This window comes from Poromitra crassiceps, assembly GCF_964638095.1.
Source record: "Poromitra crassiceps genome assembly, chromosome: 7".
In the NCBI taxonomy this organism is placed as follows: Eukaryota; Metazoa; Chordata; class Actinopteri; order Beryciformes; family Melamphaidae; genus Poromitra; species Poromitra crassiceps.
The window spans coordinates 59,250,426-59,267,296 of NC_139628.1; the positions used below are offsets into that span (position 1 = coordinate 59,250,426).

The window sequence follows — 16,871 nt, forward strand, 5'->3', positions numbered from 1 at the left end:
CGAGGCATTTGCATGCTGTTAAATCCGTGTGTATTAAAGTCCCAGATTAACGTGGTAGTCGGGGTAGTGCACGCGCACACACAGACAATTTCCACGCAAGCATTGATGTTCCCGCGGGCACTTTGAAGGAAGCGAAAGTGTGCTGCTATGTGGATGTGCGCTCCATTCAGACGGATGCGCTAATTAATGCCACTACTCAGATGGAGTTTAGCTCGTGTGTAGCTTGTGATTCTGTTGTTTCTCCCGTCATGTAACCCTGTCACCATTATCTAGATCGCACTCATAGTGCTGCTAATTATAACACTGTAACTCGGCCTCGATGGGCGGGTCGTTTTGATGTTCGTTCGATGCGGATCCCAATGTATGACGGTTATTGTGCATAACCCCGGTTCTATGAGTGGGAGCTCTTTGGCTTTAGTCATGGTTCAAGACTGGTGTTTAAGAGTAACTGACTTACAGTTTACCTAATTATCATTTATATATTATTAGTTGTTAATTATCACTATAATTGGCCTATATAACAGCAAGCTTGGTTACTGACCTGTTTGTATATTTTATTGCCTCCTTTTTCCAGACCACACACAATCCTACTATTCCTGTCATAATGCTGTAAAAAGCCTATACTGCTGTACTGTACTGAAGAGAACTGACAACTAAACGGTTGAACTCCCATCTGTCTCATGTTGGCAGTTTCCTTTAGCCTACAAAATATAAAATAAATATATATATATATATCGGTGATCGGTAATCGGTAATCGGTGATCGGTCGATGATCGGTTGGGCAGATATTTCTCATAGGTGATCGGCAATCGGTGATCGGTGGCAAAAAACGTGATCGGTGCACCCCTATTCAAAACTATTGTTTAGATGTCTGACGTCTTACTGATGCCAAAAATGAATGGTTAAAGTGACTGTTCTATCGAATTTCACAAAAAGCCGTTTATCTCAGAATAAATTTTCAGACGCTGAAACCATGCTGTATTCAACTGCTAATGCTTACATAACTACTAACTCTACAAACTAACTCTTTTAGACAGAGAAAGCACACATTCTATTAGCTCTTTTGAGATATTGTGTGTTCACAAAATCCTAACAGAAACGAATCCTCGGCTCTTGAAAGATGAGCCAGAATCCTCAAAAAAAAACCTTGGCAGAAGCTGACTACAGTATTGAAAAACGGCTGGCAGTGAATGTGTTAAATAAAAAATAAAATAAAAAAATATATATATATATATATTTTTTACAGTGCACTTGAACGCAACATACAAGATACCTGCTGAATAAGTGTCCAAATGTTCATGTCATTCTGGCCAATACTCCACTTCTGTTATAGCATTTCAGTCTGGAATATGGAATATCTTTCAATAATATTTATGACTGAAAGGCTAAAAGTAATCTCATGTGTAAGAAATGACTGTTCTACATTGAAGTAAAAATGTAAATAATTAACACGTTCAGTGCCAGCGACGCCATATGGCGTCATTAGAAATTTACCGTACAGTGCCAGCGACGCCAAATGGCGTCATAACTCCAAATTGTTTTTTTGACGGGGGGGTGTCGATCTAAGCTTCTTACGTCGCCTCTAACAATATTGTAGCTATTGGAGGTCGATAACCTATTTTACAAACCCATTAGGTGGCGACAGCACTCTCCTGATCAGAGAAAAAGGAGCCAAACACACAGAAATAGTCACTGGGCAAAATGAGGAAATCGCATCGCATCCGTCCGTATGCATCGACGTGCCTCCATAAACGAGCACAACGCCAGCTGTGCCCCCAGCAGCAGCATCCGCTGTCACAACTGTGCACCTCCATGTAAGCTGCAACAGCACATATACATAATCAGCCTATTATTCCGAACTGGAAGCATGCCAGCCCGTGACAAACACACGCGGAACCAAAAAGCTGAATGTCGCGCACCATTCACTGTGTGTGCGCAGCAAACTCAGCAGAGACTGAGAGCCACCAGACACATAAGACACACCCAGGAGGCGTGTGCAGTTGAGGGGGGGGGGGGGGGGGGGAGCACGGAGAGCAGCAGAGCAGCATACACTTCACCCAGACAGACCCAGACATCAGAAAATTAGCTTCAGAGTCAGTGATGTGCTTGAAATGTTTAATTTCACAAAAGGCTCGTTATCTCAGCTCGTAGAAAAAAAGGGATGTTTTTGCTTCGATCAAGCTATCTTCTCCGGCTCATAACTAAAGAACGGAAAATGGGATCAATAAACTTTTTTTTGCAGGTGATAGAAGAGAGTCTCATCGTTATTTGTGCGTGTTCAGGGTTTACATAGTAATTATTAAAAAAATTATATGACTGTTTTAAAATGCATTGCGGCCTATGTGGCACAGCAAGCAACCTTTTGCCCAAGGGCCGTGGCACTGAAAGTGTTAAAGGAACACTCCGCCCATTTTCAACCAGCTTTGTATCATTAGAACATCAGTAGTATATCAGAAAACTGTAAATGGTTTTGAAGTCTGTCATTTAATTTGACAGTTATTGAGTGTTAAAGTGTGGACCAGTGACATCACTGGTCCACACTAACTCAAATTAATAACTCATTAACTCAAATTAACTCTCAATAACTGTCAAACTATTCATCATTCATCTAGTTTGACAGTTATTGAGAGTTGATTTGAGTTAATGAGTTATTCATTTGAGTTCGTGTGGACCAGTGATGTCACTGGTCCACACTTTAACACTCAATAACTGTCAAATTAAATGACAGACTTCAAAACCGTTTACAGTTTTCTGATATACTACTGATGTTCTAATGATACAAAGCTGGTTGAAAATGGGCAGAGTGTTCCTTTAACTTGTTGGTTTTGGATTTATTTAGCTTCAAGAGTGCATTTTTGTTCGTGTGACCCTCAACACAGGCTTTGAGAATCCCGGTATGAAGAGAATTCGGGAGCAAAATGTGTTGTAGTTGGAGTACATATTCACAAATGTGTATCAGTAGTTACAAATGTGTATCAGTGAATTTGTAGTTGTATTACATAGTCACAAATGTGTATCAGTGAATTTGTAGTTGTAGAAAACTTATAGATTTTTTTTCTCTCTCCCACAAACACAACACAACTGTTACACCTTCTCAAATTCTTCATTACAGGTGCACAAAACCTATTATACAAATCACAAAACAAGAAACACACACACTCACATTTTTGCACATACCGATGCGGTGAAGTAGGTGCAAAACACATTCACCTACCCGTATCAAATAATTTGAACAACTGTAAATGCACAGATTATGAGTCACAAATAGATAGTACAATCTGTAAACACTAAAACATGATCCACACTTGAAACCAAAATCCACAAACAGATTTAAAATCCACAAATAGATTTAAAATCCACAAACAAACACATCATGATCCGCAAATGGAAAACATGGTCCACAAATACATTTTAAATCCACGTCATGATCCACAAATAGATTTCAGTGACTTGTACTTCAAAACCAGAATTTCTGTTTGTAGATTGTTTCTCATTTATTTTCTGAATTTTGACACTATTGTACCGCTGTTTTATGGTGGAATTTTCTACAAATGCACTCTTCGCAATTTGCAAACAAACACACTCTAACTTGTATTTTCAAACCACTGTTTCCAGACACACATACAAATTATGTGCAATGCTCAGTGTTCAAGTGTAGAATCTGTGTTTGCACATCACAGTGTGTGTGTGGATCGCTATGCTAGGTGTTCAAGTGTTGAATTAGTGTTTGTACATCACAGCCTGTGTGTGGAATGCATTGCATTCGTCTACAAATCTTTTTGCTCCCCCTTCACCACAGCGTCAATCCACAAATGTAATCAGCCAATCAGGGGGATCGCTTGCTAAGGGATGTCCCGCCTCCTCAATAACCCCACCAAAATAAGAGCACCGGGCATACCGCTCGCTCTGCGCCCTCATGCAGGACATGGTGTGCAGAGAGAGACTGGGTGTTATGTTAGAGTTTGGAATTACAACTAACGCGTATGCGTTTAACAGGGAACGTCCATCTTTATTTTTGGCTTGTTTACACTTCTTAATTTCTCCTCTTCTCCCGCTCTACACTCTACTCCTTTACTAGAAACTGGGCTAATCACAAGACTGTAATGGAGTATGGAAACATTGGATGGATTAATCCAGAAGGAGGCGGTAATGCACCATTTTGGGTGGGGCAACCGCCGTTAAAATAAACAGAAGAAGAGTCTCCGGTTTGTTTACAGTCAGGCATGGATGGAGTTCACACAGTCCCTTTTAAAGCTGCCACTGCCAGTAATACGTTTAGATTTACTGTCAATGGTTTAGATGATGTAAGACGACTTGCAGACACATTTTCGCTCACAACAATAGACTGTCGATACGTTCGAAACGCCATAAAGGCTGTATTACTCGCAGAGGCATCTCTGTTGACTCGCTATAGGAGACTGACTCAACAGCAACTAGCGTTAGCTCAACCTAACGTTAATTTCTAAAGGTAAGAAGGCTAATGTTTAGGTATTTATATAATTTTCTTCTTCTTGGTAACGTTCACTTTACCGATCATTTCCAGTTTACTGTCCATTGTGTACATGCCTTAACGTTAGCTAACTAGGTTGAGAAAGTAGGCAGCTAGCAGCAACGTTAGCAACAACTCACGTTAGCTTGCCTACCTGTGCTACGTTACGTTTAGTGCTTGTGTTTGCTTTTTATATTAATGCATCGTACACCTGTTAAACTTTACAATGACCATTAATATCAGTTACAAATAATGGGGATCCAAATAAACAATAACGTGATAATGACTCTTAATCAAAGCTATAAGTTATACAGCTTTGATAGCGTCTGGTTTTTTTTGGTAAATACAGCGATGGTAAACTATCCAAGGTTAGCAGTAGGCTACAGTTGATCTTAAAATAGGTGAGTAAACTCTGCCTCATTTCAAAGAGGCGTGTAAACCATTGATAGTACAAGTGTAAACTGAATTCATTTGGGTTTAGCCTCCACTATGCCCCTGGCTAGCGTTAAATGGTAATCAATTTCCTGCTGATCTGAGCTGACCCAGCGAGCACAAAACGTTTTTTCAACGTTGATTTTTAGTTGAAATCTGGGTGATATTGGGTTTGAACGTCTAAGACCTAATTTCATCCTCTTTTCAATCGGCTAAAATGCGGTTACATGTTAAATTCTGTGATATTTTTGAGGACGGAAAAATTATCAAAAATGTATCATGAACAATCATTGTATCAACATATTTCATACAGGACTAGGCTCCCAAACTCGGGAGTCAGTTTACCAGCGAGCAAGAAAGCAGTTTGTGTTGCTGTCCTGCCTGAATCTCAGGAGATACCTGCCTCAGAGGAGACAGGCATCGCCTGCAGGTGCAGTGGCCAAAGATCACAACTATGACTGCCATCCTTCCCCTGGTTAGTATTACAAAAAGAAGAACAGCTTATTATGTCTTACAGGAAAAAATGTGGCAATGGATTACATTGTAAGTATCTTGTAGTAGTATTCAGAGCAGCTGGCCCAGGCAGTTACTCAGAATTATACTACAAGATCCTGAGGGGAGCGTCTATATGTTCCCCCAGCCCTATGTTCCCCCAGCCCTATGTTCCCCCAGCCCTATGTTCCCCCAGCCCTATATTCCCCCAGCCCTATGTTCCCCCAGCCCTGTTTCCTCTGTTTAATAATAAAATAAAGATTTTCACCTGTCTTCCAAGCATTTTCATATATGAAAAAAAATCGTACAGCAGACCACCCTTAAAGTTTTGATTGGTGTGGCTCCATGTGGGGTTATCACATTTGTATCCAAACTGTACACTGGCTCCAGCTCATATATAAAAATAAATCGGAAATCACACAGATCTTACATTTACTTCAGCCAACAGACGACAAGTAATGGCCGACATGGGTTTCCTGATGGAGAAGATGCTGTCAGAGGTGGGGGCAACACTCATCATCCCTCCAGGGAAGAAATCTCCTCAGCTCAGCATGGAGGACACCAAGAAGACCCTATCTAGCTATCTGACTTTGGATGATATCTAATCAAAAAATAAAGTTGTGTTAATGTCAGTTTGATCCCAATTAAATCCATTGGGGGATGTTGAAGACTATCCAGTTTGGGGAACAGTGTTGTTGGGCAGTAAAGTAAAGCAACGCATTACTGTAATCGTATTACTTTTCCAGGCAGTAACCTGTGACGTATAAGGTATTACAATTTCCAAAGTGTATTAGGCTACAGTTACTAATCCAAGTGACCTCAGTTTACTGCATTACATGCAGTAATATATGTTGTTGCCTCCTCCTGTAAGGTTAATTATTATTCCCCAAAAGTGGATTCAGTTCCAAAATGAGGGGGTAGCAAGGGCAATACACTAAAGTTACGAGTAATGTAACTAATTACTTACTATTATACCAAGTAATAAGTAGGCCTAGAGGAATTGTATTACCTTTTTTAATTAGTAATCATAAGTAATATAAGCAACTAATTACATTTTCTGAGTCACTTGCCCAACATTGTTCAGGGAATAACATAAGTTTGAAAAACACACTTTTAGATATCTAAAAGTGTGTTTTTCTCCTATATAGGAGATGGTCTGATTGTGCAATAAAACCCAATAATGCAAAACTGCTAAATAGCCTACTGCAATTGTGCAATAAGCAAATAATCAACACTGTTGGATGTTTACTGACTTAGTCTTTATTATTATTAGCCTACTAGCATCATTATTACTCACACTGCTGTATATAATATAATATTATGTACCTCACATATTTAGCCTAACTTTTTACTCAATGTTATGGCTTAGTTCGGTGCTACTACTGTATTGTCTGGGTGGACCAAAACTCATATTTCCGTATTATTGGGCTGAATGGCGATACGCAATATCTCCGTATTTTCTAGAAAGTTGGCTAAATATTTGGTTGTAAATTGGTGCTTGCACAAAATATTGACACAATGAGATTTTTGACAGTAATCATCAGTAATGTTGACGTAGCCTATGTGTGGGTCAAGGCAAATAGACAGGAACAGTCTGGTAAATCCATTCACAACATGACATCACTTTACTGTAATGCAGCCTTTAAACCCAGGAAAAGACAGCATTATGCCATATCACCATACTATGGTATCCAAAATCTAACACGATATCTCGTCTCAAACCCAGCTTGTAACACAATGGTCACATATTCTCCTCTTCTCTCTTCAGATACACGTTTAACCCCGTCCCCATCCCTGCAAAACATTTCAGTGATGCAGCATCAAGTGCTCCTGGACCTCTACCTTTTACAAGAAAGTGTGAGAAACCCATGATCAAAATAGACATTTTAAATGTGTTACTTATGGTTGGAATTCTTGTGAAAATAAATCCCCCCTTTTGCAAATTGCTGGGGACCCCCTGGAACCCCCTCTAGGACCCCTGGGGGGACCACTGATCTAAACAGTGATACGACCTAGTTCGCAAGGGATATCTAGCTGCATATACATCATATTGAATACCAGACAGAATGCTCAAAACAAATGAGGTCTGGGAAATTTTAATATTTTTTTATTGACAATGTGTAGAAAGCCGAGAGAGGGATCAGCCGAGCAGCATTTTGGTAAACAAACCGCGTTTCCAGGTGGAAACAATCAACAATGGGACCCTATGGAGCGAGCTTTGAGTGCTCACTCTAGCCCCAGTTGTGCGGTGTACATTTTAAAAACTGACAGTTCACACAACTTTAACACATGTATACAGCAAACTCATGAGCTACTTCTGCTCTCACTAATGCCAAAAAACAAGCGATGGCATGTCGTTTTTGGGATATTAACGTTTGTTTGGCACAACTCATAGGCCTCCTAGTTAACTGCCGCTGTTCTGTTTTTTTTTTTTAATTCGCGGTTCCGAGGGTTTTGCTGTGTTTTTTTTGTGACATCACGTTGATTCCTCGTATTATTCACTCTCTGATACAGGATTTATTTTCTTAAAAAAATAAACCACTTTTCGTTCATTTATTTGACTCAAATGTATGCTCGAATGTCGAATCTAGTCACTTTTGGGTTTTTACCATTTGGCTTCATCTGGTCATGTGCAGAGATAAATTAATCATAATTTGCATTACATTAAAATGTAATAAACGACATGTTGGTTTAACCTCTGACTCCCCTCCCCCTCTCTGCACTTGGTGCAATCCATTCGTACTACAGCAGTGCGATCTCCCAGCTTCCTCCTTTTTCTTCGGGCGGGCTCCCTCGAAGTCCCACTCCCCTGTGGCGGTCTGGGAGCTTCATGATATGCATCATGTCTTCTTCCAACCAAACTCAAGTGAGTGTAACTGCTGAAATGGTTTAAAAGCTGTAGTTGTACTGTAACGTTACCCTACATCAATGTAGGTGTCGTCGGTAAACTACACCGTAGCGAGCTAACTCTCGCCAGCCGCAGACTGCTGGGGTCATACGAGGGGTGCACTGCGGCACCCCTCGTATGATACACAAGCATGTAGCTATTAGGCCAAGTTGGTTCACGTTAGCTATGAAGCTAACGCATGGATTCGGTGTAGCTTATCGTTAGTGTGAGAAGTCAGAGAAAAGCCTGAAATATTGCAATCGTTCGTTTCAAACCAAAGGTGACACACTTTCACACAATAGCAACAAGAATAGCTGCGCCAGCGATGATGTGGGACAGGAACTGGAGTTGAGCAGGTATTCCTCTGGACAGGCGATTCTGTCTCGCAAACTGACCAACTGTGGGGCACCGATTCAGGCGTTCTATGGAGAGCGGAGTGCTGGTTGATTTGTCATTTGAGTGCGATAATGGAGCCAACATAGCGTTTTGTTACTGAAGAGTGAAGCACTTTGTGTAATTAATAAATCTAATCTTAACTGTGAGTTTGGACATTTTAAGGAAATAATAGTTAGGGTTTTCTTCGACTAAGACTAGACTAAAATACTCAAGACTTTTGGCTAAAACTTGACTAATTAAAAACAGTATGAGGTTGACTAAATATGTTAAACTAACGGTGACATTTGGCACAGGACTAAGACTAAATTACAACACTAAGCTGAAGGAATGGACATGGAGGAATGTTATTGCCATATTTGAGATGCAAGGTTTTACAATAAATTATGAGTGCTTACAGGAAAATGTATTTTTCTCCCAGGAACAGCAGGTGGAGTCAGCAGTGGTCAATCTTCTCCAATTGCTCAATAGAAACATGACTCCCACTCCCAACTCAGCAGCAAGGGTTCCTGCAGCCCCAACGATGGCCACTCCACCTTCCCATGACCAGCCACCCGCATCTACAATGTTGAGGATGCAGCAGCAGCAGCAGCGACCAATGACCAGGTATTCTAACTTAAGGCTTAGTAAATGATAATTTGAGATTGTTAATATAGCTTGGGCAACTATGATAAAACCTGTTCTTTGTAAGGTAAACTTCTTGATATGTTGGATTTTAATAAAATGTACTTCAAAATGTACATTATTGCTAGTTTGGGCCCAGCAAGAAGTGTACCCACCTCCTCTCCTTCCAGTCATGATCAGAGCATGGAAACCCGGGTGCAGCGGGAGATGACCAGGTAATAACACTTTCCACTTGTTTCTATGAGAAAATAACATTGTGAGTCTAGTTTATTTGCATAGCCCTGAATTCACAAGCATGTCTCTGCACTTTTTATTTTATTTTTTACACAGAGAGCATGTGATATTGCTGTTAGGAAGGCTGATGAATAAGCCAGCGTTGCCTTTTTACACAGAAAGTGCTTTTATGCCAACTTTCCGCAAGTAAAAGAGCCATGACGTTCCATCGTTGCTATGGAGATGTTAATAGCTGTAGGCTACCTGCTGCCGAGGGGAATATTAGAAGTAGTATTGTAACATTGTGGATGGTTTTGAGAAGAGATGGAACCAAGCAAACATCCTCACCTGTAGCCCATGATGCCAAAGAGGGATATATCAGAAGCACACACAAAAACAAGTGTGAATTCGCAAGAGATGCAACCACATATGCAAATGTCAGAAAATGCAGGATTTCAGGGGTAGCCCACCCTTCTCTGCCATCAGGCATTTCGAATTTTGCCCTACTGCCCCACTTTTAGCCAGCTGGCATGAACACAAATGCACACCTTCACACACTTGACCTCCATGCTACATTTCAGACTCCTTCCGCTATCACATTGTAATTCAAAATGTCCCTTCCGCCACCCCCTTTAGCCAATTGCAATGAACACAAACACCGTTTTGAGGTGGTAAAGTAGGAAGTTAAGCAGGCGAAACCAATCTGACTGTAATCTCAGACTCTTATATAGCACTAAACTTATATAGGAAGGATGACATCACTGATGACACATCCCATTGCGCAACGGGGACACTTCTCATTCTAGTAAGTTCGGAAGGATGACATCATCACTGATGACATCATTAGGTAAATAGGGCAACTTATATAGCCTCAGCCAGGAAGGATGACATCATCACTGATGACATCACATTAGGTGATTAGGGCCATTTATATAGCCTCAGCCAGGAAGGATGACATCACCGATGACATCACATCATTATGTAATTAGAGCAATTACCCCCAAAAAAATTCTGGCTCCTTCAGTTCACCCCCATGGGTGCTCTTTCCACGCCCTGAAAGTTTCAGCCCGATCGCACGTAACACGGCATAGCCGTGTGCCGGACCAAGTTCTGCTCACTCACTCACAAACGCTCACAACACTTCTAATTTTTCATAGTAGATGTAACGTGTCTGTAATCACGGTAAAATTGCGGAATTGGTGCCTAGATAAGGCAACCGGTCTGGGTATGTTTTTTTTCTAGCTGGGAATAGTGCGTTACATTGTCGCCCCCTCTTGGAATTTCAATGCCCCCTCTGCTGTGGTGGGCTGCAGCCGGGACTGCTGTGTCATCAGCGTACATCAGGGTCTCAACACCCTTGCATGCAAAGGTCATTGATAATCATTTAACTTGTCATATTTATAACGTGGCATATTTTTCATCTCTCTGCCTATAGGCAATTTCCTGCCATATTCGACAGAAGGAATAAGGGGAAGAGGAGGTTTTCAACAACTCCGACGGCATCTGTCAAATTCCTTTCATTCACTCTTTGTGTCCTCCCTGGCCCTTCATCAGTTACCCCTAAGGGGTCAGTAGAACTAAGACTGATGCAGGCTGGCCTGGGGAAAAGACTGGTGTCCATGCCAGAGGACGTGGACCACAAAGAGGTGAAATCAATTGTTATTTTGGGTGTTTAGATGACTCATTGAAGAGGCTATTTCATAGATCTCCAACTCTGGCCTTCGTAGAGCTGCCCACCTGAAGGCTTTCTCCAATCCTATCTAGCACCCCTGATTACTAATCAGCAGCTTGTCAGATCTTAGCTGAATCAGGAGTGTTCCAAAGGGGGCTAGATTAAAAAACACAGCAGCTCTCCAGGGCCAGAGTTTGAGACCGCTGGTCAACTGTAACTACAACAGATTTGTTTTCCTGATTAGATGGTCAAGATGCTTGAGGATGAATTCCCCAAACTGGGCTCTTTGACAGGGGGGTGGCTTTTTCAGAAAGCCACAGGTAAGCACGTACATGGACAAACTTATAATGCATTAGAGCTGTGCAGTTGGTGTTACTAATTGTTTCAACACAGTATCATCAACAACTAACATGATCTTAATCTTTAACAAGGGGGAAGTGGCCAACGGAAGCTGTCAGTGGTGGTCCCTGAATCCGAGGGCTACACGGGGAAGCAGCTGAAGAGTGCCTCCAACAGTGGGAAGAATGTGTTGTACATTGTCCCACTTCAGGAAGAGCTTGATACCACACCTTTGCCCCTTGATTCAAGGGAATTTTCGAAAATGCCCCGCTCGGTATGCAAAAGGTGTGGATCTACCATGCCTCTTCAGCTGCTGGCCCTCCACTTAGAAGAGTGTGACACAGAAATGCCTGTGGTAAGTTGTTTCTTGTTGATGTACGTAAGTTGCAAGCTTACTCACACTTCCACTCATGTCAGATTTGTGGCTGGCTGCAATACACACCCATTGAAAAAATACATGAGAACTGGTGAACCATGTGTAGTGAATCACAGGGTCAGGGGGTGCCCGAAATTTATAAGTACTGTACACTTACTATACATAAAGCAAAATAACCAGTGTCACTGTAATGTTGCCTCTCTGCCGCTAATGGAAGGCTTCTCTCTGGGCACTCGCTGGGCTCTGGGCACACTCTTCATAGAGTGCCCAAGTCATGCCAACGTTTGGGTTCTTCATGGGAAGTGATTTCATTCCCCATTAATTTAGTAAAATCCTTATTAAAATAGTCTTAATTGGACAAATGCAACTGATTCAGCTATAGGAGAGACCATGGAACATTTTTGTTTTTGTCTGAGTGAAATGTTCTATGGTGTCAAGATTCTGAATATAGCTGAATTGCTTGGTTTATCCAAGTAAAACTCTTTATAAGGAATTTAAGGAATGAGAAATGAGTCCCCCTGCCACCCTGCATTTCAGAAGTTCTTTTCTGAGAAGGCTGCTCTCGTGTATCCTCACTCATATTCTCTGAGATCTCTCCTCGCTTCTCTGAGAAGGGACAAGAGCTTTAGTTTTTTCTCTCTCCACTTCTGCTCGTATTAAGGGTGTCACGGTACACAAAAGTCACGGTTCGGTACGTACCTCGATTTCGGGGTCATTGTTCGGTACGGGTTCGGTACAACGGGGAAAAAAAGGAACAAAAAATCAGGTTAGGTTTGTTTTTATTTATTTAGAAAATACAGTACTAGTCCTCCACCTTATATTTTTGTGTAGGGCTGGCTCTACGACATTAAACATTTGCTACCCTCGCTAGTCGGCACAACCAATAATTATCATAATAACAATACGGGTGAACTGTTGCGTCTTTACCAGCCACTACAGTTCCCCTCCTCTAATGACCGGATGTAAAGTAAACAAACCAGGCGTAGTCAAAGGAGCGGAAAGGAGATGTCATCTCATAAAACCAGCGCAGTTTGGCAGTATTTGATCCAGTAAATGGAAATATGGTTGTCAGATAAAACTAGCATATAACGTTAACCACTCGACCTGGATTCAGCACAGCCATGTGCACTCAAGGAAGGACAGCAGGACCTGATGTTATAGCATTGAACGCGTTAGCCACACAAGATAATATGGCAATGAACAAGATGCTTCCACTCAACTTTGTTGAGGGCAAAGGCTTCCGAAAGTTAACTGGACTATATTTAGCCTGAATACATGGTGCTAGGGTGAGTTGTCAAAGTTTTCTGCTGTGCAGTGTTCATAAACAGCGCAAGAGGATTTGGATATTGACGATTATGATGAACATAATTAACTGAGTGTGTATTGACGTATTCGTCATATAGCTACATGCACCGAACCGTGACGCCCATACCGTGACATCATGGGACAAATACACGTACCCTGACACCCCTAGCTCCTACAACTTTTGCCCAATCTTCACCTAACCATGACACACAGCGTTGTGGACTGGCCTGTACAAAAGTCTTATAGCAGTTTTTCCACCGTTTTCCTATTATGACTTCCAAAGCTGTCGTTGGTGGGGTCTATTCCGGTGGGAGACATGTTTACATTCTTATTCTTCTTACAGGTTGATGTCTCTGAAGATGACCAAGAGGAAGTACAGCTTCATGATCGTGACCAAGAGGTTTGTGTCAAACAATTATTTCAGCTCATGACATTGAGGCAGGAAGTAGCAAACGTTTGTAATCGCCCTCTCTCTCGGTGCATGCTAATTGAAAAACAAATCATTGCTGCAGGAGGATCTGACTGTGGTAGGTGAGGAAGAGGCCTCAGAACACAGCAACAATGGGGTACTTATGCTCTACTCTTCTATACCAATATAGATTTTAAACCTTATGCATCTTTATGTCTTTCAGTTATAAACACTTAAAATTATACTTCCTGTCCTCCTTACAGATGTGTCCCTTTTGCCGGACAAATTATCCGTTGGGAATTCTCCCGTATCATGCCACTGTGTGTCCAGCTGGGTAAGATAAACGCATGTTTGGAATAGGGCTGGGTATTGGCAAGGACCTCACGATACGTATCACGATACATGGGTTGCGATACGATTGTATCACGATACATTGCGGTACAATACATATTGCGATATATTGCAATACTCTAGACAATTTACTCAAAATTAAATAATAGAGCTAAAGATACAACAAACTGTGTACCACCCAGGTAGTGTAATAATATGTACATCACTTTATACTGATAACTTAGTGGACAAATTTAGTCAAAACTACTGAGTGTTGAGTGTGTTACTGAACGCACAGACATAAAAAGTATCCTTATTGTGTCAGACCACACGGCTGTGCAAAAACATCCATATGGGAAATATCGATACAGTATCTATTAGGGGTGGGAATCACCAGATGCCCGGTGGCCTGGCATGGCCTGCAAAACAATTTTTTTTATATATTGATACTTGGCGTCCAAATATCGATACTATATCGTCAGGCACGATATATTGCCGTACCGATTTTATTGCACAGCCCTAGTTTGGAACAGTACTACCACCATGATTGTCACGTCGTTTGAGCATAAATAATCAAATTCATAGTACTCGTAAAATAGGCCTAACAAAGAATTCCTCCTGGCCCTCCTGTTGCAGCCTTGTTTTTTTGCCTTTTTTATAGTATTTCATGTCAGCCATTTCCCGTTATTTAGTTATGTGAAGGTGCCGTAACAACAAATCACTAGTCCTATGATATTTAGACTAACACTATTGAGCAGGTTCTACCATTTTCATTTCAGATTAGCACAAGATAGAAATGGGTCAGACAGTGCTGGTCCCTCAACCCCAGATGCTGCAGGCCCTTCGAGATCAGACACCTCGAGACCAGATGTTGCAGGTCCGTCGAGACAAGATGCTGCACTTCCCTCCAGACGAGACACTTCAAGTCTAAACTGTGCAGATCCCTCTCGACCAGATGGCACAGGTCCTTCAATACCAGGTGGTGATTAGTATAATGGTGCAGTTTAGCTAACAAAATCCAGAACAGAACCTGCCCAGTCTTAGCGAAGTGTCTTATCTATATGTGTATGATGAGGCATTGTGTTCCTAAAATGCACAGCTAGAGGTCTTGAGTGCTTTCCGCACAGCTAGCCTTCCTCCCTTCTTGCCTCAGATGCGGGCTGAGCAGGGACTGTAAATAAGGTCCACTCATTGCTACCGGTGTACACTGACCCGGGCGGGCAGTCAGCACTAGAGTTGGCAAAACTGCTTCAAATGACCATTACTAGTGCAAACCCATCAGCAGATTCAAATTTTCATCGACTAAAACTAGACTAAAATGTGAACAGTTTTTGTTGACTAAAACTAGACTAAGATACTGTAGTTATGGTTTTATTTGACTAAGATTAGACTAAAATGCTCAAACTTTTAGTCGACTAAAAACTTACAGCAAAAACAGGATGATGTTGACTAAATGATAAAAACTAATAAGGACATTTTCAACAACTTTGAGAATCATTTTTTTTTTTTGCTAGTTTGGCGCTTTATCTTTACATTGGGCAAACGGTATAAAAAAAAGGAAAAGTGCATGCGTTTAAATTTCAAAATGCCAGTCTTATTTCCCTTTCAGTGAATTTAGTCAGCTTAGATATCCACTTCTTGTTCCCCAAGAAATGTACCCTTCATTTGATCATAGACATTTAGAAAAATCCTTATATAAAGAGTTTGAAGCCTGGAACCAAGCCAATTGGTCCAGAGAATCATGACTGACCATGAAACATTTCACTTGGAGCAAAAAATATAAATAATTTATTTGTTGTAATTTAAATTGTTTGCTCCAAGTGAAATGTTTCATGGTCACTCGCAATTCTCAGAAAGAACGGTTGGCTTCGTACCAGGCTTAAAACTGGAAGGAATTTTCAAAATGTATATGGCTAAAATGAATGAGCAATTCTCTTGTGGAACAAGAACTGAGAAAAAGTGGGCAGTCACTGTTGAGCTCTATACATGTAGGAACAAAGATTCTATTGATTAACAGACTTTTCATTCTTTTAAGATTGGAAAACTGAAGATGATCCCAGGGTGGCAATTGGCTTATTCACCAAGGAACTGCTCCGCCAGAATGAAAATTCACCAACTCTCAAGCTGACTGTTGATGGGCCGACTGATAAAGATGAGCAGCTAAGGACAATGATCATCTTTTACAAGGAAGAAAGACGTCAATGGGCAGCACCTTTCCAGTGCAGAATTCAAGGTATTGTTTCAGATTGAATTTCAATCCCTCACTCCACCCCCAACATTTCTTTACCAACTTCACTTTACAAATGTTTCTTCAAATAACTTAACTAGTTTGTTGCACACCCTGTACATTTCCTTAGAGAGGTTTATGGCTACCTTCTTTAGACTTACTTCGTATTTTCTAGGTGATGCTGCGATCGGCAAGGGCGTTAACCGCCACCTGTTTTCCAAAATGACACACAAACTCAAGAATGGGTTCAAACTGGATCTAGGTTTGTATCAAAGCATTACTTCTAATTCAAGTAGAATTCACACATTTATTATTTTTATGCTTTTTATCCAAAATGCCTTATTTCACGTCTTTTTCTTATTTATTTATTTAAATTAACCAGTTAAGGGTGTCTGTTAATCAAAAGTAAAATTAACCGAAAACTAACATCCCTGGTTGCGATGCTAAACTGTCTCTGTGCTGGATTGATTTTTTTCTTGGGAAGAAGAAAGTAAAGCTCGCACACTGCAAGGCTCCAGTTGAGTGTTTTTATTTAACACCGATGGGTAACGTTTCGGGCACCCTGCCGTTCCTCAGACAGTGTGACATAGGACGACGCCGAAACGTTACCCATCGGTGTTAAATAAAAACACTCAACTGGAGCCTTGCAGTGTGCGAGCTTTACTTTCTTCCCTACTATTCCT

The 16,871-nt window shown here is 41.1% G+C and overlaps 1 long non-coding RNA gene across 1 annotated transcript; it reads left to right on the top strand.

Annotated features, from left to right (window-relative positions):
• The first annotated feature begins 4,239 nt into the window (after positions 1-4,239).
• Positions 4,240-5,984, top strand: LOC310780200. Its single transcript, XR_014552914.1, has 3 exons — positions 4,240-4,468; positions 5,235-5,396; positions 5,855-5,984. It is a non-coding gene; the product is annotated as an uncharacterized lncRNA (long non-coding RNA).
• Positions 5,985-16,871: the final 10,887 nt, after the last annotated feature.